Below are 16,569 nucleotides of genomic sequence, written 5' to 3'. Positions count from 1 at the left end.
GTTTACCTGGCTTGGGGCCGTGCTTGGATTCCCCTGAGAGTGTGTGTTTCAGGTTCTAGGGTCTTGGCTTTTCAATGAGCTTCCAGCTTGCCTTTAGAAAGAGGCTCTGTGGGTTAATCAGCTCATCCTCTTGGGTGCCCACCTAGTAATGCTGACCTGGCGCTACTCGATCTCAACCGTGTCAGTAGCTCCTGGGAACTGATTCCCTATTTTGCACTAGTCTATCAGGTCAGAGGACACTAAAATGTCCCAAGATATGATGGCTCTTCTTGCATTGCTGCGACAGCCTTGGGATATTCCACCTGCAATACAAAAGGGCCTCCCATTAAGCACTGCAGCCTTTTCATTAACTTTGCTGTTGTTCAGTCGCTAAGTCCTGTCTGACTCTTTGCGACCCCATGGACTGCAGCATGCCAGGCCTCCCTGTCCTTCACTGTCTCCCGGAGTTTGCTCAAAGTCATGTCCACTGAGTCGGTTTCTTAACTTCAGTTCAGTCGTGTCCGACTCTTTACGACCCCATGGACTGCAGCACACCAGGCCTCCCTGTCCATCACCAACTCCCAGAATTTACTCAAACTCATGTCCATTGAATCGGTGATGCCATCCAACCATCCCATCCTCTGTCATCCCCTTCTCCTCTTGCCTTCAATCTTTCCCAGCACCAGGGTCTTTTCCAATGAGTCAGTTCTTCACATCAGGTGGCCAAAGTATGGAGTTTTAGCTTCAACATCAGTCCTTCCAATGAACACCCAGGACTGATCTCCTTTAGGGTGGACTGGTTTGATATCCTTGCAGTCCAAGGGACTCTCAAGAGTCTTCTCCAACACACTTCAAAAGCATCAATTCTTAACTTATGCATTCCTAAACCCCATCCGTCAAAATCAGGAAATATGAGAGATGGTTTAAAAAATTTTTTTAATATTTGTTTCACATTATATATTTTTTGAAAGTAGTGAGTTGGTTCATGATTTCATGACTCAGTTTGATACAAAATGTGCTTTTTGTTTTCAAAATAGAAGTCCAGTTGACCAAGACAGGGGGAGTTTGAACTGCATGCATATACTTTAATGGGAATTTTTTTCAGTGGACAAAAAGTACAGTACTACTCAATCTGGTTGGTTGAACCCACAGATGCTGAACCCAGGATATGGAGGGCCAGCTGTGAAGTCATATCAATACTTGGTTTTTCTGCTGCTCAGAGAGCCAACACCCCTAACTCCCAGGTTGTTCCAAAGTCAACTGGGTATTTATTATTGTTTCTGATTATAAAAATATAGCTGCCCATTGTAAAAAAAAGATTAACAACATGATATTGACGACCCTGACCTAGTCACCTCCCCTCTTTGGAGCAGGAATTTCCATGTGGACACTTCACATATGAAGCAGAGCAGTTGCTGTCACAATCCAAAGGAGCTTGCCGTCAGCGGCGCTTTGTTAACAACAAGTCCAGTTCGTCTCCAGCTCATCAACAACACGCAGAGACACTTCGTTCTAATGTGGACCACAGGTAGGCACAACGTCTCGTCTTTAGAAGACCGTCCTCAGCTTTTTCTAGTGCGGCCCCTGTTCCCAGAGCCTAGACTCTGTAACTGGATTTCACCTTTGGCAGTAAAATTCCTCCAATCTGTGCACAAGTCTCTGAACTCTTAGCTTTTCATTTTCTTCAACAAAATTATCCTGTGAATTGCTTGATAATTGTAATGTCTGCTTCCTATCTTTATCAGTATATGATTTTTCCTGTTTATCTCTTTTCATCATTTTGTATGTTCTTATTTAAATTCAAATTTCTAGGAGTATTATCCTTTTGTCAAATATGTCCCCAGCTTCTTTCCAAGTTGTGTTTATTATGTATTTTTTTCATTAAAAATTAAATTTAAAAATTAGTAAAAACTGCTAATCATTTCCTTCATTATTTATGATTTTGGTGTCCCAAATTATACTATTTTTTTTTCTCACTTTCTGCCCCTTCTTTTTGGCTAGGCTTAGGGAAAAGTTTTAAAACTTTCACTTAATATACCTGTAATTCCATTTTAGTTATAAGAATGCCCACTTCCTATGTGCAACTGTGATTTTGTTTGGTATAGGAAGTTTATGATTTTTATACTTTGTGAAATATACTTACTATTACTATAAAATGACCTTTCAAGACAAGTAACTCTTTTCTTGTTGCACCAGGTTCTACTTTGTCTAATGTTCGCCCTTCAGCATTGCTTCCTTTGACGTGTGTGCATGCGTGCTAAGTCACTTCAGTGATGCCTGACTGTGACTCTATGGTTTGTAGCCCCCCAGGCTCCATGGGACTTTCTAGGCAAGAATCCTAGAGTAGAGCAGGCTGGCATGTTCTTCTCCAAGGGATCTTCCTGCTGCTGCTGCTGCTGCTGCTAAGTCTCATCAGTCGTGTCCGACTCTGTGCAACCCCATAGATGGCAGCCCACCAGGCTCCCCCATCCCTGGGATTCTCCAGGCAAGAACACTGCAGTGGGTGATCCAGGGGTGAAACCCGCATCCCTTCTGTCTCCTGCACTGGCAGGAGGGTTCTTTACCACTAGTTCCTCGTGGACAGTCATTAAATGTATTTCACGTGCACTTTAGGGTTTTCAGGTTTTGATGTGTGTCATTGTTAGTACATTGTTGGATTGCTTTTTTCATTTAAAAGCAAACACATTTATGTGCAAGTGAGTCGCTCTGCTGTACACCTGAAACCAGCACAGCACTGTTAATCAACTATACTCCAATATAAAAAAAAATAAACACGACATTTAGTACCTGCCCGCAAGATACCAGGCATCCATGTGCAGACGTTCTGATGTAACCCTAACAGCTCTGTGCCTTGGATTTCATCAGGCTCGGTTTAGAGATGAGGAAATCAGGAGATGGATGACCTTATCAAGAACACACATGCAGCGAGTCAGCTCCAGACGCAGGACTTCAATCTTCCGAGTCCAAGTCTGTTTTAATGTTTTATCTGTTGTTCGGGTAGGTTTCCCTCTCCCCTCGATCCTAAGGTTCGGTGAGCTACCTAAGGTCGTGCAGCTACAGCAATAAACTTTGAATCCTGGCCTTCTGACATCAGGGAATTCATGTATTTTCTCTTCTCCATCCCATTTCAATACTGTTAGTGAGGCATCTCCCCCAGTGAAGTAGCCTTTAATGCTGCTTTCCAGTGACTCCTATGAGCAAAGCGCTACGGTAGACGCTCCATGTAGCATAACTACCCCCACGTATGCTGATTAGAACATGTCACGCTCTTATTTTACTTGACGACCACCACTGTTTCCTTTTCTCATGGGGTCTGATTTAGTGTCTTCTTTCTTCATCATCACCACCAGCACCACCCCACTGCCATCATCATCAATACATCATCGCCGTCATCACTCTTTCTGCTCCCTTTGAGCTCCAAGAGCATCTTAAATTGTTCTGTTGTTACAGACCAGCCTTCTTGGCCTCCTTAATCAATCAAATAGACATTGATCAGAGGCCAGACAGGAAATTCAGGCGAGGCTTTATCGGGATCCCTGCTGCAGCAGGGGTGGGTGTGCTTTTTTGCTCGCTAGCTCCTGCGGCGGGGATGGGGGTGGCGTGGGGGGCAGCTTGGTTCCTTAAAAGGGGTGAGAATAGGGGCAGGCCCGGGTTGGGCAGAAGGGGTGGCCTAGGTGGTTTTCTCACCCTTTCGGTGGTGCTGAGTACAGTGGACATGCACATGACCCTGCTTTTGCTCCTGCCACTCTGTTTTGCTCTCAGCTCTTCAGAAGTGGCAGTTAGGCTTTTTGGTCTTTTTATGTCTTATTGTTTGTATTTTGCCCCAACTGCCCATGCTTGCAGTTATTTTTAGTCACCTATCGTGTCTTGGTATTTTGTTGTTTGAGAAGACATTTGTCCAGGGGCAACCGTTGCAGCAAAGGGTCCCAGATCCCAGGTTCCAACTACTGTTGTATTCATCATTTATCTGCAGTCCCTCCACATCTCAGCCACACCTACTTTTAGCTCCTATTGTTGCCTTTCCATGACAGCTTGTTGGCTTTCTTCCTTAGCGCCTCCTCATTGAAGGAATTTTTCCTTGTATTAATTGCAGATGCCAAAATGTCATGGAATTTTTTTTCTGGGCTAGAAGTTGACAATTTTCATAATTACACTCCTCCTCTGAAGCTCCCATGTTGGTTTTATTCCCTCACAGGCTTCATGGTGCTTTCTTTTCACTCTTGTTATAACCTTGGCACATGTCAACAAACAAGATGTGTGGCCTCCCCTGGTTCTGTCCACTCGCATAACTGTGACATTTTTTTCCTTATCATGACAACTAGAGGGCAAGTTGATGAGTTTAGTCCAAGTTCAATACCTACCTCTAGAAGGCACCCACCTGTTATAGCTCTGCCTTACCGAGATGACATCTACCACTGCTGCTGTCTAGATTTACTGTGCTGCCAACAGGCGAAATCCTGAAATACACACACACACTCACTGACCCACGTTCGCAGCGTCAGCTCTGTGTTCCTGACGTGCAGACTTTGTTTTGGGGGCCACATCCTCTCCCAGGGTTGGAGACATGACCGTCAACATGCTGTTTGTTTCATCTGCTTTCATTTTGGGTAAAGCTCTCTGTAGTGGTATAGAGTACGTGGTATCAAAGGAAAAGAATGAACAGGCTTCAGAAGCAACAGCTGTGTTGCAAAGAACAGCTTCTCATTTTCTGCTTGGTCAAGATCTTGATTCCGAGTAGGGGACAGACAATGGGAGAACATACTGTACTTCTTTCTCCCAAGTGGTTGAAAAGGTTAGGCGTTTCAGGCAATGAAACAAGTAGTTTTGATTTGCTCAGTCTTTTTGTCTTACGATTAGCGTTGAGTCCTTTCAGAGTCTTGCATTAAATTGTTCATAATCAAAGTTTTTAGAATTGCTATGAGTTTTCATTGTTTTCTCATCTTTACAGTTATTTTCATTGAAAATCAGAGGAAGTTTTACTGCGGTGATCATCCAAGATGATATTTTAATCTGAAAATTTCTCTTGGCACTATATATATTAGGAAATACTCTGAATGTCCAGCAACAGGGGATAAACAAAAAAATTGTGGCATATGTCTGTGAAAGAATACTTTGTATTCTTCAAAAATCATATTGTTGAACACATTTAATGTCACAGGAAAATGCCCATAGTCTATCATTTGGTTAAAAAAAAATTACAAAGTGGTATATACAACATGGTTCCAATTTCATAAAATAGCAAAAAAAACAAGGTCGAAAAACGAAAAAGATAGGAAAGATCTATAACATTTATAGGGGTTCTCTGGGCAGTGCAATTCCAGGTAACTTGTACACTTTATTTGGAAGGTGCTTTATTTTAAACTTTTTTGTTAAAATATGTATTACTTATCAAACTAAGAAAGATAATTTTTAATTAGCAGTTTACAGCTATAAGTTAATTTATTTGCAAAGGTGTTATCTTTAAGGATTAATATTATGTACATAGTGGTTTGGGGTGGAAGGGAAATGTATTCTCAGATACAGAAAAAAAAATCTCCAAGAGCAGAGATATGTAACATACATAAGAACCACAGTGTCGATTACGGTCCTTCAAAGTAATTTATATATATATATATTACCTGTGTGCATGTACATACACACACAGACATATGTGTTTGTTTTCTGAAATTGATCTGAAGGTGTCTGATGGTCACTAGGCAGACTAACTTGTAGCTCAGAAGTTCTCAGAGTGTAGCCCCTGGACCAGCAGGGTCAGCATCACTGGGGCTTATATTACAAATCCAAGTCCTCAAGCTTCACCTCAGGCCTAGACCTACTAACAGAAATTCACGTGAAACTAATAACATTGTTCATCAACTATGTCCCAATATAAAATTTTAAAAAATTTAATGAAGATTAAAAACAGTACCACTTTATATAGCTAAGGTTAAAAAAAAAAATTCAAACCTGTGTTTTGAACCCTCCCCCACGAGATGATTCTAATACATACACATTTGAAAGTCACAGCTATGGATGTTAATTAATCTTCTTTGAAGTAGGGGTTATCAAATGGACGAAGATTCTTAAGGATGGTCGTGAAGAACCAAAAACACTCTGAGAGGTGGCAGCGTCTCCAACGCTCAGCCGGGTAAGTCCCCAGAAGCCGTGCTCTGTCACAGGTGGGTGGCTGGGCAGGAGGGTGGCTGGGCAGGAGGAAGGTGAGGCCTGACCCTCCTTTTCCTGTGGCTCTGGTGTTTCACATGTATTTATTGTGGAAAGGAAAGAATGAAAAAATATCATGCATGCTGTCAGCTTCTCTGAGCACTTCAGTTTAACTTGTACACCACGATTATGTGAGAACTGGCAAAGGCCCCAAAACAGGCTGCCTGTGCTTCAGAGGAAACGATCGCCACCCGAGGATGCCCGTGGTGCTGCTGGTCACGGGCGTGTCTGAGGCCAGGTGCTGGCTCACAGTGCTTGGCGGTGGAGATCTGAGGATGAAGATGGGAGGTCCTGGAGCTCAGGGAACCAGAATCAATCTGGCCCTTTCTGGTCTCTCTTTTCGTACATGGTTGAGCTGATGGAAGAGCTGGGCCAGCTTCCTGGGAAAGCTGGACCGAGGGGGTGTGGCACACGCACTGTAGACTTTTGGGCAAGAACTTTCCTCCACTTCCTTATGGCGGTGTCCTTTGCTGGGAAATGAGCTGGTGCTGATGTATGTGACTGAGACGTGGGTCCAGGGGAAAGCGACCAAGCCGGGGACTCACCTTGGGCTGACAGATCACCCAGGTACCAGGAGTCCTTTGCTTCTTAGTAGAGTTGCCAGATTTAGCAAAAACCAAACCAAACCAACAAAAACGCCCAGTGCCCTGGTTAGACTTGAACTTTGGATAAACAATAAATAATCTTTAGTATAAATGTATTCCATGCAATATTTGGCATTACTTTATAGTATATTGTATGCACTGAGTTTCCCAAGTTCTCTAGTGGCAAAGAACCCACCTGCCAATGCAGGAGACATAAGAGACACGGGTTCAATCCCTCGGTTGGGAAGACTCCCTGGAGGAGGGCAAGGCAACCCACTCCATATTCTTGCCTGGAGAACCCCATAGACAGAGGAGCCTGGTGGGCTACAGCCCGTGGGGTCACACAGAGTCGGACATGACTGAAGCAACTTAGCTCACACGCACACATGCATTATTTTGGTATAAAATATTTAATATGTATAATATTTAGTATTTTTTGTTTTAGTTAATATTCCATTCTATTCTATTATATGTCTGTATGTCTTTTCTCACTGAGCTGGATGTTTTTGGGGGTATGAATTCTATTTGATATCTCTAGCATGCAATAGTTGGGACACGCTTACCTTAAAAGATGGTCTGTTTATCTAAAATTTAAATTTAGCTGGGAATCCTATATTTTATCTGGCAGCTCTCCTAGGTAAACTTGGCTAGGTAGAAGACTCCATTAGGATTTGGGACGAAAGCTTGACAAAAAAACAAAGGTTTTGCCTGAACGTTTCCCTCCTCCAGGAACCTGCTGTGAACTCGGGTGTCAGTGTTCCCGTACCCCAGCCATCCCGACGCTATCTCAGCATCAACAAGACTCACAAAGAACAGCCATACACTAGACTGGTTTATATATTTGTCATTTTTTTTCTTTGAATAATTTCAAATTTCTCAAGGAGGTTAAAAGGAGGTCATGGGGTAGAGCACGGCTCCTTTGACATGACCCATGAATAATTTCTTGTGAGAAATATTAATATATTCCCAGGCTCATTCACAGCAGCAAACACCATCTCATTTCCTCTGCATACAATTTCCAAACAAAAGTAAGAGCATTATTGACCGACCGGTCTGTCTCTAGGACCAGCTGTCATATTCAGCCAGGAGCTCAGAAAGAAAGAGTTGTGATCCATACCTGGTTTTCACTTTTCTGCCTCAACGGCAGTTTAGGAGACCGATTTTCCTGTCCCCCAATTTTTTTTTTCCAATGAGAGGAAAGGCCATTTTATTAAAAAGCCAAGTCTGAAGCTTATCCAAGAAGTTTAAAGGGATTTTATTTCATGTCCTCCAGCTTGGTCTATCTGTCAGTCTGGGAGCAGAGCTCTGTGCAAAGCCTTTGCCTGCTGCTGGCTTTCAGCTGGGGAGGTTGTATATGAGCTGCGCTCCTCTCCCAGGTGAGAACAGGTGTACACCACTTTAAATTTCCTGTGGATCTGATTGCATCATTTGTTATATTATCCAACATAATGACATGAACTACGTAAATAATAAAAATGCCAGTTGCCTGCTGAAAATTTAAAGTGGCAGGTCCTCTTTCTTCCTGGAGAGGCTGCCGGCAGTTGGCGGAGCTTTCACCGCTGAAGAATGAGGACCGAGCTGGGGAGGTGCGGGGAGACGCTTCCTCCTCCGGCTGATGAAGGGAGCATGACTGGAGCAGAGGCACCATGCCTTCTCCTGCGGTTATCACACACTTGACCAAACAGGCCAGCTTAAGGCAGATTTCAGTCAGAAGACCACGGCAGAGGTGTGTTCAAAGGGCAAGCGCTCCGCCATAAAGAGAGTAAAAGAAGTAGCCAGCGCCAGTTTTCTCTGTGTAGGGCAAAAAGGCTCGCTCAGGGGTTTCCTTAAGATGGTGTGGAAAACCGGGATGAACTTTTTAGCCAATCTAATATACAGTCACTGTTGCTTGTCTTCTTTTTTAACCAAGAGTCTGCTTGAGGGGTAAATATTTGTATTGTGTAGGATCCACAGCACAAAGGCAAAGCAGATAGGTTGATTAAAGATTTTCCTTAGATTTGGAAACTCAAGGCAAAACTCTTCCAAGCTTCCCACCTACCATTTATCTCGCTACCCAGGTTCCTTAAAATCCAAGAATGTTCCCCTGAACTTGAGCCACATGATTAGCAGATTTCCATCCACAGCATAAACAAAACAAACCACAATTTTTTAGTCAGTTGGATTCAACATCAGTGCCCTGACCACCCATCCTGGAAGCTTTGTGTGAGGTGCAGGAATGTAACAGTGAGTAAAATGCGCTCCCAAGGCCCTTATGGTCTTGCAGATCATTTCAGTGGGAATTCAGGGTTTCATCTATAATGTCATTTGCAACCAAGAGATGAATCAATCATAAAGAAGCCTTCACGAAATTCTTTATCTCTAAATTCCTTTTTAAAAAACACAAAGATGTAGTTCTTAGCTAGCATCTTTAACCATTGGTGCAGAAGCAATCACTGAAGACCAGCTCTCCAAACATCTCTAGACAGTGATAGCAGGAGAAATAAGCTGAGGCACTATGAGGAGAAATAGCCATGTTAGGAGCTCCATTTGTCTAAGCAATATGATCGGGCTTCTAGTTCTGGGCTGACAAAGACGAGAGACACAGATCTGTTCTGGAGGCCTTGCAGGAGACATAAACAGTGTGGTGAAGGACTTACGGGATTTGGCTCTGGAGCAGTTGCTGGTGTGTGGGGCAAGGAATAGGTGCCAACACTGCACACAGCTGTGAGACCTGCCAACTCCAAGCATTATCAGCTTATGAATTAAGAATGCATTTTGATGGCGCTCTGCTAATTTGCCTAAAGGAAGGAGAGTGAGAGCTATAGGTATTAAAAAAAAAATCTCCCAGATGGGTGAGACACTGATGACCTCAATCCTAGGTAAGTTGCAATTCTGTATGGATATGGGAGGAGAAAACGTGATGTGTTTATAGTGTGACTGTTTGGGGCAATGTTTTGGATGGTGTACTGACTATAACTATTTGGACTTAGAATGTGTTACTTGCAACAAAAGTGAATATGAGTTTTTGAGAGAGTCTTCAGCACTATCCTGGTGTTTCACATTTGTTTTTTGTTTTGTATACATTAGCTTCCCTTCTATGCTTTGTACTCTTCCCATCCCTCCATTTTCAACTTGTTCCATCTTAGGCATGAGAACGGAAATGTACTGCAAAATGATGATGGCTTAAAAGTGTGAATCTAGATTAATGAAATGTCAATAGCATTTCCGCTAAAATGTAATAGTTACACAAAATTGCATTAGAGTTACGTGTACACATGTCTCATCTCACTGACATCTGGTTTAGCAGGCATGGATTTTACCTTATACTTTTGTGAATCCTCAATACTGCCTTGAAAATAATAGATGCTCACTAAGTATAATTAAAAGTATTCAGTTCAGTTCAGTTCAGTTCAGTCGCTCAGTCGTGTCCGACTCTTTGCGACCCCATGAATCGCAGCACGCCAGGCCTCCCTGTCCATCACCAACTCCCGGAGTTCACTCAGACTCACGTCTATCGAGTCAGTGATGCCATCCAGCCATCTCATCCTCTGTTGTCCCCTTCTCCTCCTGCCTTTAGTCTTTCCCAGCATCAGGGTCTTTTCAAATGAGTCAGCTCTTCACATGAGGTGGCGAAAGTATTGGAGTTTCAGCTTCAGCATCAGTCCTTCCAGTGAACACCCAGGACTGGTCTCCTTTAGGATGGACTGGTTGGATCTCCTTGCAGTCCAAGGGACTCTCAAGAGTCTTTTCCAACACCACAGTTCAGAAGCATCAGTTCTTCAGCACTCAGCTGTCTTCACAGTCCAACTCTTACATCCATACATGACCACCAGAAAAACCATAGCCTTGACTGGATGGACCTTTGTCGGCAAAGTAATGTCTCTGCTTTTGAATATGCTATTTAGGTTGGTCATAACTTTCCTTCCAAGGAGTAAGCATCTTTTAATTTCATGGCTGCAATCACCGTGTGCAGTGATTTTGGAGCCCAGAAAAATAAAGTCAGCCCCATCTATTTCCCATGAAGTGATGGGACCAGATGCCATGATCTTAGTTTTCTGAATGTTGAACTTTAAGCCAACTTTTTCATGCTGATCTTAGTTTTCTGAATGTTGGGCCTTAAGCCAACTCTTTCATGCTCCTCTTTCACTTTCATCAAGAGGCTTTTTAGTTCTTCACTTTCTGCCATAAGGGTGGTGTCATCTGCATATCTGAGGTTATTGATATTTCTCCCAGAAATCTTGATTCCAGCTTGTGCTTCATCCAGTCCAGTGTTTCTCATGAGGTACTCTGCATATAAGTTAAATAAGCAGGGTGACAATATACAGCCTTGATGTACTCCTTTTCCTATTTGCAACCAGCCTGTTGTTCCATGTCCAGTTCTAACTGTTGCTTCTTGACCTGCATACAGGTTTCTCAAAAGGCAGGTCAGGTGGTCTGGTATGCCCATCTCTTTCAGAATTTTCCACAGTTTATTGTGATCCACACAGTCAAAGGCTTTGGCATAGTCAATAAAGCAGAAATAGATGTTTTTCTGGAACTCTCTTGCTTTTTCGATGATCTAGTGAATGTTGGCAATTTGAGCTCTGGTTCCTCTGCCTTTTCTAAAACCAGCTTGAACATCTGGAACTTCATGGTTCATGTATTGCTGAAGCCTGGCTTGGAGAATTTTAAGCATTACTTTACTAGCGTGTGAGATGAGTGCAATTGTGTGGTACTTTGAGCATTCTTTGGCATTGCCTTTATTTGGGATTGGAATGAAAACTGACCTTTTCCAGTCCTGTGGCCACTACTGAGTTTTCCAAATTTGCTGGCGTATTGAGTGCAGCCCTTTCCCAGCATCATCTTCCAGGATTTGAAATAGCTCAACTGGAATTCCCTCACCTCCACTAGCTTTGTTCGTAGTGATGCTTCCTAAGGCCTACTTGACTTCACATTCCAGGATGTCTGGCTCTAGGTGAGTGATCACACCATCATGATTATCTGGATCATGAAGATCTTTTTTGTATAGTTCTTCTGTGTATTCTTGCCACCTCTTCTTAATATCTTCTGCTTCTGTTAGGTCCCTACCATTTCTTATATATATGAAAATTATAAGTATATTCAATGATATTTATATAATAAATAAATAAATAAATAAATTATTTTAGAAAAATAAGACTCATTCAAGGACCTGTTTCAAAATGATAGGTAATACACACGTCTTAAATAGATCAGAGATAGAAAACCTAAGCAACTGAGTATCAGAATTTCTGGGTCTGTAACAAATGTGCTTTCCAGATTCAAATCTGCTCGATGAATCACTATTTTGTTCTAACAGACCTCAAGCTTGCCGTCAACATGGCAGAACATCAACTCAGGTTTATGGATGAGCTGGCTTTTTTCCCTTAAGCCCTAGGTCCTCTTGATCTTGGGTCTTCCATTCAAAGATTCGTGTCCCATAGTGTAAGTAGAGATCTATAAAAGTAGTTCCAATATATTTGGCTGGTAGAGGTCAGATAGCTGGAAAATAAGGAAGATAAGTCAAATGTTCAGGGGCAGAATCTCAGCTCTGCGACCTGCTCGTGCTGTGCCAGTGGCTCTCATTCCCCACTGTAGATGAGGGGAAGGAGTTGTGAGAATTAAGTTGGATGGATGAGTATACAGTACGTGGCACATAGTAAGACCTCGTTCATGATAAAACTGTAGACTGTTGGGGAAGAAGGGGTCATTTTTACTCATAAAGTTGGAAGCAAACTTTAAGATAAGCCTGAAAGAAAGAGCAGGGTTTGTTTCATTTTGTCTTTTTTAGGCACAGAAGGGAATGAGATTCCAGACAGAGGAAACAGCATGAGCAAAGGCACCGGGGCTGGAACGCACAGGATACATTCACGGATCAGAAGACCACCCACCCGCTGTCCACAGGTGGCCCCTGGAGCGGAGAGAACTGCACACAGGGTGGACGGGGGCGTCCCAAGACACGGGCTTGTTCACAGCACAGATGACGTTAGAACCTGTCGTTTGACTCCCAACGAATGATTTCTTTAACAAATACCAATCTTCCCAAAACTAGAATTTAAATTTCCACAGTTTTCAGTATCTCCAAGGAAGTTTAAATGCAGTCTACACAAACTGCTGGGGAAAGGATCTTTATTCAGCCCCCTGAAAACCATGCGTCTACCTGTTCTGGGTGAATATTAAAGCCTTCTCAGCATGCTTTGACAATGAGGGCAGATGTTGCCGCCAATATTTTTAGACAGAATTCAGAGACCTGCTAAGAATTCTGAGCAGCTGAGCATTTATGTTCCATATAGGCTATTCGTCATCCCGCAGACATATCTTTAAATGCCCTAGTATGAAGTTTGCTCATCTACATCATACAGTCCCAACATCAGCTGTTCATGGATGCTTACTTAGTAATTGTGATTTAAAGTGCAGTGGGGTCCATTTAGAGTGGACCAACCTATTTATAGACAAGAAGCCCAGAATTACTGTCATGCTTTGGGAAAATTATGGTCCGACTTAGAATGACTTCTTGCTTTCCATTACAATTACATTCAGCTAAAGGGAAATAACAAGTGTTTGTTTTTAACTTGGGTTTTTGATTCACTGTGCAAGAGTGCAATGATTAGCATAAAATGTTCAATAGCGTATGATAGATGTTCCATGACATATGATAGGCATATTTTCAATCAATATTTGTTGAATGAATAAACGAGTGAATGAAACCAGCTGAACCATACTTTTAAGTTGTGTTTCAGAATGTGTGGAGCATTGGTTCAAGCTGATACCTACAGCCATGCTGTTATTATATGCAAACAAGAAGAAAAATGTGTTCTAGAAAGATTGCTGAGCAGGTGTCAGTTTCCTGACCTCGAGCTAGTCATTTAACCTCTCTTATTCTTCTTTGGGAAACGAAGGGGTTGAATTCAGTGATAACGAAGGTCCCTTCTGGCTGCAAACCCCGTGCCTGAAGTTCCGGCTTGGCTGACGCTGTGCCACCTGAGACGGTCCCTTGTCACCTCTGCCTGAGCTGAACTCTTTTGTTTCACATTGGAAGCATCGCAATCCATCTTACATTTCTTCCTGGAAATAACGTCTTCCTTAGTGGCTTGCTGTCTGATTGGAATGTTTTTCTTTTGCTCAACTGGTTCACCCGATACGTGTTCATTTCTGCCCCTGGTCTCTTCCCCTCTTGCTGAGCATCCTGAGAGGCAGGGACTGTGCCTTATTCATCTTTACATCCTTTAAACACCCAACCCCATGCCTCCCAGAACAGAATCTCTTCTTTACAATCCCAGTGTTATTTGTCTCACAGTCACCCTGGAATAATGGTTCCACACTAATTTGTGGGTTTAATAAAATGCAGCTGCTGCAGCAGCCAACCCACTTCAGCCTGCTCTGCCGCCTCCAGTGTGTGCTAGCCACAAGGCTGCCTTTCGAGTCCTCAAAAATGCCGTCTGTCGTGGCTTCTGGAAGGATGTCCTGTCTAGAATGCTTTTTCTTGAGCTCCCCATTCAGGTGTGTTACCAAAGCCACCATCTCAGAGAGAGATTTCCTGGCCACCTCCCTGGGGGTTCCCCATTCAGTAAATATCGCCTCCCCCCTCCAGCCCCACAGCCTGAAATCCTGATGGATTTTAAACTAGCTTGGCTTTCTGTCCCCGTTCAGAACGTCACCTCTGTGAAAGAACACCGTCTGCCCGTGTTGCCTTTTCCTCTGCTGTCAGCAGCTGGGACAGTGCCTGGCAGGTGGGAGGTGCTGGTTGAGTGTCTGCGGCCTGACTTCCGGGCCCCTTCCTCCCTCTCCCCCACCTGTCAGCGGCCACCCCGTCCCTCTAGGCCCTCACCACCTTCCTCCCCTTTGCCTCTGGCTCACTCTGGTCACTGACCTCACTTAGCATTTCTGTGAAATGTCATTTAGCATAACATCCTTTTTGCTACCTTTAGCATGATCCACCAGAAAGTTCCTCATATCCTCTCATTTCATGACTCAAAATAGGAATTGCCATCTGTAAACAAGTCAAGATTTTATTTTGTCAGAGGACAGAGAAAAATGCTTTGAAATTTTAATGCGATGCTATTGCTAGACATTACATGATTAGAATAATGGGAATGGAGTTGAAGGCATACCGGAAACTTGCCAGTTTATGGAATAAAAAGCGTCCTAATAAGGATTGTTATTAGACTTCATTAGCAGCAATCCTATCTCAGGTTCTATATATAGGAGACAGAATAAGTAATAGCTCATCATCAGGCAAGGCAAATAAACTAATAATTAAAAAATAACCATCATCTGATGACATCAGAGAATGTTGTGTGTGTGTTATCAGGACAGCTTTTCATAGGATGAGAGAGCCCTCCCCCCAGAACAGCTGCCTCCTCAGAGCTCCATTAAATAACTTACAGGAAGAGTACGTGGAAACAGTTTCAGACATAATCCTGCCCTGTTCCAAACTTTTCCTTAGGTGGCTGTCAGAGTCGAGCACTGTCCCAGCTCTGCTGTGTCTCATGAAGTTCTGAAATGCATGTGCCCCAGTTTTGCTTGCCACCTGGAGCTCCAGCAATGGAAGGTCTTGGGAGGAGATTGGATTGGAAGAAGGGAAAAAGCCAGTGTGTGTCTCCCCCTGCTCCTCTGCCCAGCACTGCGCCTCCAGCAGTGGCCGCCCTGCCTCTGGAGACAGGCCCTGGCTCCCAGCGCTGGTGGGACCACTTCTTCCTGCTGTCCGTCCAGCCCCAGAAACCAAGAGCAACTTCTGCCGCTGTTACTGTCTGGGCTATCTCACCTTCTCCTCTTTCCCCTTTTGTTCTGGCACTATCTCATACGTCCTAATAGCAACTCCCTTGTTTGAAAGATCTGCTGTGAATCCTGTTGTTCAGAGAAGATCCCAATGGTTACAGTGGGCTGGGAGTCATCAGTTTGGGACTTTGGTATTTAGATTTCTGAACCTGTGGTCTTTGGCAAGGCTTTAAGAAAGAAAAAACCCATCTCCATCAATTTGGACTATATTCTCTGCAAGCAATGTATGCTGTACTTAATCTCCATTGGAAAAACGTAATTGAAGTTTTAAGAAGGGTGGAAAATTCATGCATAGTAATAATGAAAGCACAGTTTAAATGTAATAATGGGAACCTTAGTTTTTAAAAGACCCATTTAAGTATCTAATTAATAAAGGACAAGGAAGGGCAATAGAAGGCTCTCAACACAAAGCAACTCACTCAGAGCCCAAACAAAAACAGCTTTCTTAGAAACCAAGGATGCTTGGCTATTCACAGGGCAGCTTGAAACTCATTCTACTGATCTTTGAGAACACGCTAAATTCAAAGTCAAAGGACATTGAACAAAACAGTTCTAGAGAATTATGTATCTCCACACAATATGTGGGGAAGATAAGCAAGAAGGGATTCAAAGGCTTCACTAATAATGCAAGCCGAGCATCCCTTGTGATACCAAAAATCAGGGCTGTGTTTTCCAAGAGCGGACACAACCTCCGGGGACAGAGGTGAGGGATGGTACTGTGAGCAAATTGGAAACCAGTTAGACAACCCATAATTTTAAAAAGTTTAATTTCTCTGAACACCATAAAACATAGACCTGCCTCTCTTCGGTGAAGAGACAGTAGCTTGAGGAGTTTTAATGTCACCTACTCAGGGATGCTCTAATTTTCAGACTGTGCTTTCCAGACGACCAAAAGACATGACCAGAATGCATCTGCCTCAAATGGATGTTTCTGTGAAAAAGAGTTTACCTGTAAAACAGTTTGCACATGTATTCTGCCGCTTCTAATCCTCCTCAGGCTGCTATGAGCCCCTATTCCTTCTGTAGCTTCTACAGTGTAACTCTTGAGACC

General features: G+C 43.2%; 1 long non-coding RNA gene across 1 annotated transcript; it reads left to right on the top strand.

Moving 5' to 3' along the window:
- Window positions 1-1,230: 1,230 nt before the first annotated feature.
- On the top strand, window positions 1,231-13,575 carry LOC132346088 (uncharacterized). The gene is made up of 3 exons (XR_009495784.1): window positions 1,231-1,507; window positions 6,018-6,106; window positions 12,532-13,575. It is a non-coding gene; the product is annotated as an uncharacterized lncRNA (long non-coding RNA).
- The last annotated feature ends 2,994 nt before the right edge of the window (window positions 13,576-16,569 follow it).

This window comes from Bos taurus, chromosome 1 (assembly GCF_002263795.3).
Source record: "Bos taurus isolate L1 Dominette 01449 registration number 42190680 breed Hereford chromosome 1, ARS-UCD2.0, whole genome shotgun sequence".
Taxonomy (NCBI): Eukaryota; Metazoa; Chordata; class Mammalia; order Artiodactyla; family Bovidae; genus Bos; species Bos taurus.
Note: the sequence above shows the minus strand (reverse complement) of the source record. Positions and strands in the feature narration are given on the sequence as shown.